This window comes from Cyprinodon variegatus, unplaced genomic scaffold, assembly GCF_000732505.1.
Source record: "Cyprinodon variegatus isolate N-32 unplaced genomic scaffold, C_variegatus-1.0 Scaffold37, whole genome shotgun sequence".
Lineage (NCBI taxonomy): Eukaryota > Metazoa > Chordata > Actinopteri > Cyprinodontiformes > Cyprinodontidae > Cyprinodon > Cyprinodon variegatus.
In genome coordinates this window covers 712,890-721,895 of record NW_015150490.1, presented here as the reverse complement: position 1 = coordinate 721,895, position 9,006 = coordinate 712,890, and positions in this window count along the sequence as shown.

Here is a 9,006-nt window from a genome sequence, read left to right as displayed (position 1 = left end):
AAGAGTTAACTAGACAGGAAAATAATCATTTCACAGCAGGTATAAGGTACTATATATATGATTAAAATTGCTCTTAATCGTCATCAAATTGTCCAAAATGCTGCTGCGAGTATTTTAATAGACTAACAAAAGAAAGCCCTTGACTCCAATTTTAGTTTCCCTAAAATTTAATTTTAAATAGACTTAAAATTTTAGTATTGACTTTAAGAGTGCCTCATGGTCAAACAACCAAATATGTCTGTCATCTGTTGTACCTCTACATCTCTAGGTGCTCCCTTCAGTCCTCTGGTCAAAATCTCCTCATGGTTTCAAAGACCGAAACCATCGACTTGTCTTTTCAATCTGTCGCTCCAAAGATGCAGAATATCCTTCTTCTGTACCTTCCTGTGGCCAGTTGTATTGACTCTTACAAAAAACAGCCTAAGGAATATCTATGTACCTAAGCTATTAATTAACTTTTTTATCAGCTATTTTATTGTCATTACACTGTTACAAGTACAGAGCAATGAAATTAACTCTTTGCATTTAACCCATCCTCTTAGGGAGCAGTGGGTTGCCATTGTGCGGCACCTGGGGAGTAGTGTGGGGGGTTAAAGTCTTGCTCAAGGACCCAGAGTGGCAGTCCGTAGGGTGTGGCTTGACTTACGAACCTCTGGATTCCAAGCCCAATGCCCTAATCACTAGGCCACACTCCCCCTGAGATTTCTCAGATAACTGAGATTTATTTGTTTTTTATCATTTAAAATCATTTTAATCTTATTATTTCTGGTGTCTATTGTGAAGCACATTGTATATTTTCTGTTAAGGGCTGCTACAGTATAAAAATAACTTTCTTTCTTCATCTCACCGAGCTTTGTGTTTTTTCTGACACAGTGAAGTGAGAAAAAATGAAACTGTAGGTGGACTGAGACTTTTTGTGAAAAATACTTCTACCAGGGTCACTAAATATAACAGTAACCACAGGAAAGGCCAAAAAAGTTACTGTTAAAACCAAATACATGGTCTAACTCTGAGGCTGGGAGGGCACAGGCAAACTTTTTTCCTTGACATATAAAATGTCACTAAGAAGCAAACATTCTCAAAATTATTAATAATAATGATAGACTATAAAAGGTTTAAAATAAACACATGCCCTTTCTTTATTGCAGTCACTGTCATCTGCTGTCTGCTACGCCCTACACAACCCATCCATGATGTTGTTGAATTAAAACAGAAAAGGTGAAGGGGTTTCTTTGTATATAAAACATGATGCTAACTACATTTAAAGAAAGGAACATACTACAACAAAATGAGTGTGGAACAGATTAAATCTGTATAAAGCCAGTGAAAGGTAATTCCCAAAAAGCTTTTTGTGTTTCCCAAAAGTTAGTTTTCAATTTCATTTTCAATAGCTAGCGTGTATCTCACATTGTTCTCTATAACCATGCTTGTTGTTCAACATTTATCATTTTGAAGCTCGTAGATGATCCTTATTTTATTGTTTCTCTTTTTCTGTTCTCCTGAGCTCCTACTGTTGGTATATATGCATTTTGTGTTATCATACAAGATGAACATGGCTGGTTTGCTTTGGGACTCAGAATTATTACTTTGGATTTTCCTCAAAGCACATGTATTTTACTTCACTACTGTGTTTCTCTTACTGCTTGACTCATGACATTGTCACCAAATTGCTGCATAAACCCCTGGACACACCGCTTTTGACTTGGACAGAACAGGAAAATTTATAAAAAGAAATAAATGAATGAAAAGAATCACTGGCACAGCTATAAAGCTGCCACTCTTAACGAATCTGTGCAGCGTTTCTAACCAGAACAGAAAGATAACTTTATAAGCCTGTATAAGAAATATAATGGGATTTATGTTTAAAGAAAAAGAAGATGGAGCAATGAAGTCTGTGAGAGGAGATTCTCAGAGAGAGATTTGTGAAGTTTGTCGAAGTTTTTTTTACTATATACAGAGGAGAAACCATTACGCTGCGCTTACCTTCCCTTCGTTATTATTTTTTTTTTTTTATCCAGTGGCTCAAATAGAATCACTACTTCATCTGTTATCTGTTCCCCAAACTGCTATCATGGGTAAAGTATTTTTTTTTATATTGAATTTATTGTTTTGCATAAGTCTGCCCCACTTGCTATATATGCTCTGTACAACTCCAAAATAGTTTTCCCGTGCGATTAACAGATTCTTTTTTTTTTTGGGATTGTCCCTAAAAGGGGATATGACTTACTTTGTAACCGTTTCTCTCTTCTTGTCAGAAATTGCTGCTGAATTGCTGCTTAGACCAACTAAAATAGACCTGGGGTCTATCTCAGTCGGAGCTCTGCAAGTCCCCTTTCAGAAAATTATGTCAGGTGTGATCATCCCCATTGACTCTCAATGATAGCTAAACACTTTGGCCTCGTCCGACTAGATTTTCTGTCAGATCGGACACAAAATTAAATTAAGTGTGTTCAGGGCTTTAGTCCAATGAAAACGGCAGGGATCTTCCTTGGTCACAGCTATCCAAGCAATATTTAAGAGAATGCTCTGCGGTCTCACTAGCCCCATGCATTTTCAATGAGATGAAAGTGCCCTGACCTCATTTGATCTAATTTTCTGTGAAATCGGATAATAAATACTGTCCAGGCCTTTGAGCCTTTTTAAATGTCTCTAACAACTTACTTCCACTTTCGAAAGTGCATGTATTTAACCTAAATAAAACATTTAGGATTTTAGATGAGCTTAGCAAGCAAAATCAACAGACCCTAAATAGATAAAAACAAAATTTCCTGCTTAGTTTAATCAAAATTAAACATTATCGATGCTTGTCCTTTCTAAACTATATCTCCAACTAAGCAATATTTGCTTAGCAGATCAGGCAGGCCTTTGTACATATTTAACAACAGTGTTAGCAAAATGAAGAAACAGTTCTGGCTCCAGCAGAGCATGAACCCACAACCCAGTGTGTGACAGTTTGTGAATGTTTGCCTTTCTCAGCATCCGACAACTCTGTCAAATCAGCAAGGGAAGTAAAGCAAATGGGCTATGTTGTGGAAACATGATTATCTCCCAGCTAGAAACTAGACCAGTCAATAAACACTGATGGATCAATGGAGACCACCAGGGACGGAGTTCCATCCCTAATTCTGGGTATTAGTTTAATGATCAGAGCTGCTGACACAGGTTTCGATTGAGTTTAGCTAGCGAATCCTGTTGAACCTCTTATGTTTGCAGAATAGGTTCCTACGTCCATTTCTCCTCAATGTGTGGGTGACTATTATTTCCTGTCTATAATTATTCATGTCACTTTTTCCTTCCTACTCTGGGTTTGGACTTATTTGTGCTACGTGTGGCTTTTAGGCTCCATTTTGATTGACAGATGCTGAGAAGGGAGGCAGAAAGGTTATCAGCCCATCTGACAATCAAAGCCTGCTTGAAGCAGCAGCAGTACAAGTCTGCAGAGAGAATGCCCCTCTAATACGGAGAAAAAAACAAAGTGCAATTGGATGACAATTGTTTCCTTTATCCTATTTTAAAATCATGCTATCACGAGTTGAATGAGCAGTGAATAACATGGGAGCAAAATACACATTGAGTTTTTCATGGGTGGAATTTTACATAGTTGGTGGTACAGCAGAGGGAAAGTTTGTAAAATATTACTTTTAGGCCCTTGGGCACCAGTGTTAATTTCGTTAACCAGGATGGTGACAAAAATATTTCGTCAAAGCCCTTCTTTCCCGTGACGATGACGAGATGATGATGCACAAAAATTGTTTCCAGAAAATAAAAATATGACGAAAATAGAAAATGATTTTCGTTAACGAGACTAAGACCAGAAGAAATGTACGAGCCATTGATGAATGGATATTAAGAAATGTAATTGTTTATAATAAATTTGTAATTCATAATTGTTAATATGAGTGTTTCTCGAGCTTCATAGAAGATTAGGCGTTGCTGCCCTGTTTGTCCCTACACGGCGCCTGTCCCACAGTGCCTTGCGCCACTCAGTCAGTAGTAGCACAGGGCTTATACTCCTAGCTCAACTTTGCAGTCATTATGTTGTGCCCGGATACCGGGGTACAGTTTGTTGGAGGAGCTGGGCAAAAACAACACCTCGATGTATGGAGCCATTTCGTTTACAACGCAAAGGAGAACACTGGAGGAAGGACGCCACCAGTCTGCAGCTTCGAAATGGCAGGGAAGTACACAACGAATTTCAAGCGACATCTGAGGTGCCAACATGCTGCCATTTGGAAGAAGGTAAGTAATGGCTGGGTCTGTAGTAGTAGGAACGTGTGTGTGTGTGTGTGTGTGTGTGTGTCTGTGTGTGCGGGCGTGCATGCATGTAGATGTGTGGATGTGTGTGTGTCTGTGTGCGCCTTCCTGTGCCTGTATCTGTCTGTCTCTCTGTCATAGAAGAAAGATGTTCTACTGATACACTGGATATTAATTGTTTCAATTTCTTTCTCCCAACTAAAAACCTGGCACAGTGACACCACAGTCAAATCAGAGGTTGGGGAAGGAAGGGAAGTTTGTTTGAGGATGAAGACTTTGTGGATATGAGGAAACAAGCCGACCAAAGGTTCAATGCGTACAGTGTGATATATGTTAAAAAGAGAAACCTTGTGTGGAGAAGTTCTATTCTGCACAGTGTTATATAAATAAAATAGAGAAAAAGAGAATCAGTGTGTGAAGTTCTATTCTGCACAGTGTTATATAAATAAAATAGAGAAAAAGAGAAGCAGCGTGAAGAGGAGTTTTATTTTGTACAGTGTGATATATATGTTAAAAAGAGAAGCAGTGTGTGGAGAAGTTCTATTATTTACAGTGTTGACTAAAATGACAAAAATTACTAAAATGATTACAATTTGAAGACTAAAATTGATTTTCATCATTTAGACTAAGGCTAAATTGGGAAGGCAATGACTAAATATGACCAAGACTAAAATTGATTTTGGTCATTGTGACTAAGACTAAGACTAAATGAAAAAAATTTGACAAAATTAACACTGATGGTAACAAAACAAAAAAAAAAACTGTACAGTACTGTCCAGTCAGAATGGAGTACTCCAAAGCTTGTGTGTGTAAATGTATACCAGAACATCAGGTGTGTGAGGAAACCGTGGGGTGGGGAATCGAGAGCTCTGGAAGAGAGAATCAGGTGAGTGGGAAAATCTATGTAACGGAACGGGGGATGAATGGATTTTACTCGGATGAGGTTTGAATGTCCATCAGGGTAAAGATGAGTTTTTAATGGGGGTTTATTGCAAAAAGTGTGGTGGATGATTGATGGTTTGTTTAGTCCACAAAATGTGTCCAAAATGAGTAATGAGACTGCAGCGGTGTTAGGTTGACAGGTAGGGCTGCAGGTAAGGTCACAGTTTTAAAGTATAGTTAGAAGACCAGAGATGTCAAAAAACTCAAAGTATCAGTGTAGGTTCTTGGAGCAGCAGAGGTAGATTGACTGGGGACCTAGCCGAACTGATAAGATGTAAACATAATGTATCTGACAGGTAAAGAACTGGTACAACTAGTGCAACAGGGTCACTATAATCTAGCCTAGAACCACAGGTAACTACAGATGTGACGCATAACTCCAAGGACGCACTCTGTTTTAGTAATTTTTAAGACTATGAAACATTTCAAGCCATCAAAGGGACTCTCTGTCACCTTCATAAAGTGGACTTGCATAAATTACTGGAGTGGACATAGTAACTGGGGAGGTTCAGGTTAAAATTCACGTTTGGCTCAACAAGGTGCTCAGCAAACAAATGCACAAAGAAATGCTAATAAAGAGGCTTGGTGTTACTAATGACGATTAACACTCAGTCAATGATAGTGGCTTCCTGTTCCTATTATGCTGCTGGAAGAATGCGGTTGATGAGTTGATGAGCTAAACCTGTGGGAAGGTGCATCAGGAGATGACACATTCAACCGAGCAGCCAGCCTCCAGAACCCTCTCTACTGGAGAGTCTGAAGAACTGAGTCCCAGCACAGTACCTACATCTGGTCGGATGGTGATGTTAATAGATAAAATTAAATACTAGCAATAAAAAAGTATTAGGTTAAGTTCAGAGCTTAATTGGGGAATGGTTAACCTCTGGATGAACTTAAAATAATCATGGAGAAAAAGTACAGTAGCACAATTGATCATTTGAACTGCACCAAATTGCCCTAACAAATCACAAACTATTCAACCTATTTGCTGAGGTTGGTAATGTGGCCAGACTGTCAGTTTTACACAGCTAAAGCTGCCCATATTTGATGATGTGGAACATGGTGAAGCCACTGAGCATTTTAAAATGCACAACAGTGTAAGCCACAGTGCTCACAGAAAATTACAACATACACTGTGTTTGGTCCCATTGCACTTTTATTCTCCATAATATCACAACAACCATTCAGCACCATTAATTGACTCCACCTGCTGCCACTAATTACCTGAAAGTAATTCTGTTTACTTGCCTTTATATACCTGCCTCAGTCTTCCCTCACTGACAGAATCTCTCGTCTAGTCTCTCTGCCTGCAGGAGTGGTTCCCCAGTACTTTTTTTGCTCACCTTGTTTCTGTTGCGTTTCCTCACTGGGCAAAGCAGCTTCAACTAACGTCTACTGTTCTCTGCAGCTTCAAGTCACATCCACATCCTCCTCAATGTAAAATGGATAGCTGGTGAAAGCTGGAACTTCTTTACCATTGTCTTGAACCGTATTTGGAGAATCTCCTGACTGAATAAACTGTTGTTTAGTCTTCTTAAGAGCGTGCTCTGGACTATTTTGTTCATTTTATACATTTTCTTTTGTAAAATGATTTCCAGAGGTTCTAGAAAAGTCTTCAGAACATAACCAGCAAGCTTTATCAGTTTATTGTACTTCTCTAAGTCATTTTCCCTGATGCTGTTATTCTAGTACATGATGGCAAAAGAGATCAGACTCTCCAAAACATACTTAGAGAAGCTATGCAGAACGTCGCTGCAAATGTGGCACCCGAGGCCCCTCTGCAAAATCGGGCTATATGACCCGGTTGTTTGCACGTCATACACATGGGCCTACCTTCCTCATCCCATTGGTAGCTGGTGTGACGGTCCTGGTTCAGTTTCCCCCGAGGATATGAAGAGTTGGCCCTGGGGCTTACTGATGTAAGAAGCCGTTAATTGCTTGTCTTTGATTAACTCATGGGCAAGGTCCTTTATCTGGGCCTTTACCTCCTCCATGAGTTCCTTCTTCAGCTCCTTTTTCCACACGTTACAGTATTCTGTTGGTGAGGTCGAAAAGCATTAGGGTCTCTTACTGCAGCACATGTCACTTCAGGCCATCTTGGACTTTGTTCTTCTTCCAATGGAAAAGCCTCCTGTTGAACAGCACTGAAGGTTGCATCAGGGTCCGGGCGCAAAATCCATTTTAACATCTGAAGTATGGTATCATCCTCCTGGCTAAAGCAGGAATTGGTCCCTAAGGTGGGTATTACTGGGTGCCTCTGTTACATCATGTTTCTGTAATTTTTGGTACAGCTCTCTCAATCGGAGCCCATACGCCTGGACAGGCACGCCCGGTTTTGCACACAAACAAAAAATGGTCACTGTTAAGCAGAGAGAGGAAACTTCTTTGTATACAAGTCATTGAGACCTAAAAATACCTCTAGACCTCTAATTTTGCCCAGACATACCTTAGCAAAGCTAATGGCGTTTTTTTTTTTGTTTTTTGTTTTTTTTTTGCTTTTTCACTTGCTGTACACAGCAAAAGGAATTATTTCCAAGTTGCCTGTTTTTCTTTTTTTTATTAAAGAGAAAATGGTAAAAATTAGGGTTTCAGGAGCAATTTTCACCTTTAAATACACTACTGAAATAAATCAAAAATAGCTCCACAATTGGCAGTTCTAAATGCAGACTATTGGTAAAATAGAGATAAAAGAATACTGGTTTATTTTTTCCACTGGACTCACCATCACAGTTGGTACTGTCTGATTTATCAGAGCTTCTAAGTATTGCCAAAAGCTTTTCTTATTTCTCTTTTTTTTCAAAATGAACACATAAAAACACCATGAAGGTTCTTATGAAACCTTGGAGAAACCTTAGATCGTATTTATTATTAAAATTGTTTTTATAGCTGCAACAAATCTGGGCTGACCCATTTGAGGCCTATTTGGTTGAGGGGCCACTTAAGTTTTAGTGGGCCCTTCTGACGGACAGAGCTGTTATTTTAGCCAAATGTGCCAAAACTGTGCCACATGTTTTTGATGGCTAGAGTGGCTACTTCTTTTTGTTTTTGAACTTTATAAAAGGGAATTTGGTCAAATAAAAGTGCTAATTTAAATTGTAGGACTCCTACTGCATCTGGATTAGACTTATCAAGTGTGGGGAGTGCCGGCCTAGTGGTTAGGGAATTGCGCCTGGAATCCATGGGTTCTAAATTCAAGCCCCACTCCCACAGACTGGCACTCTGGATTCCTGAGCAAAACATTTAACCGCACACTGCTCCCCGGGCACCACACAATTGCAGCCCACTGCTCCCCAAGGGGATGGGTTAAATGCAGTGAGTTCATGTCATTGCTCTGTACTTATGACAGTGTAATTAAAATAAAACGCTGGATAAAAAGAAAAAAAAAGTGTGAAAATTAAAGATTTGATGTCAAGAGGGATAATACACCAGTAACACTCAAAATACAATATTAGCTTTTGAATTTCATGAAGCTGGACTCAAAACTGTCAAAGCCAGCTATGTATGGATACATGAGTATGCACTGCCAGCAGATGATGACACACACAACAATGTTATTGTCATGATTTTTATCTAACGGTTTGACCCCAAGATGCAGAAGACCAAACAGAGAGACCAGGGAAAGGTTTAAACAGATTTCTTTGGAATAAAGGTGATGCATCCAGTGCTGCTCAACATGGACTGAATGGTGAGGCGAAGACACAGCGGTTAGTTCAGGCTCAGTGGGAAATTTGAATTTTGGGTTTTGCATAGGAGAAAAAGGTTGCAGACTCACTTCTCCAGGGAAAGGTATCCAGACTGTGATGATTGTAC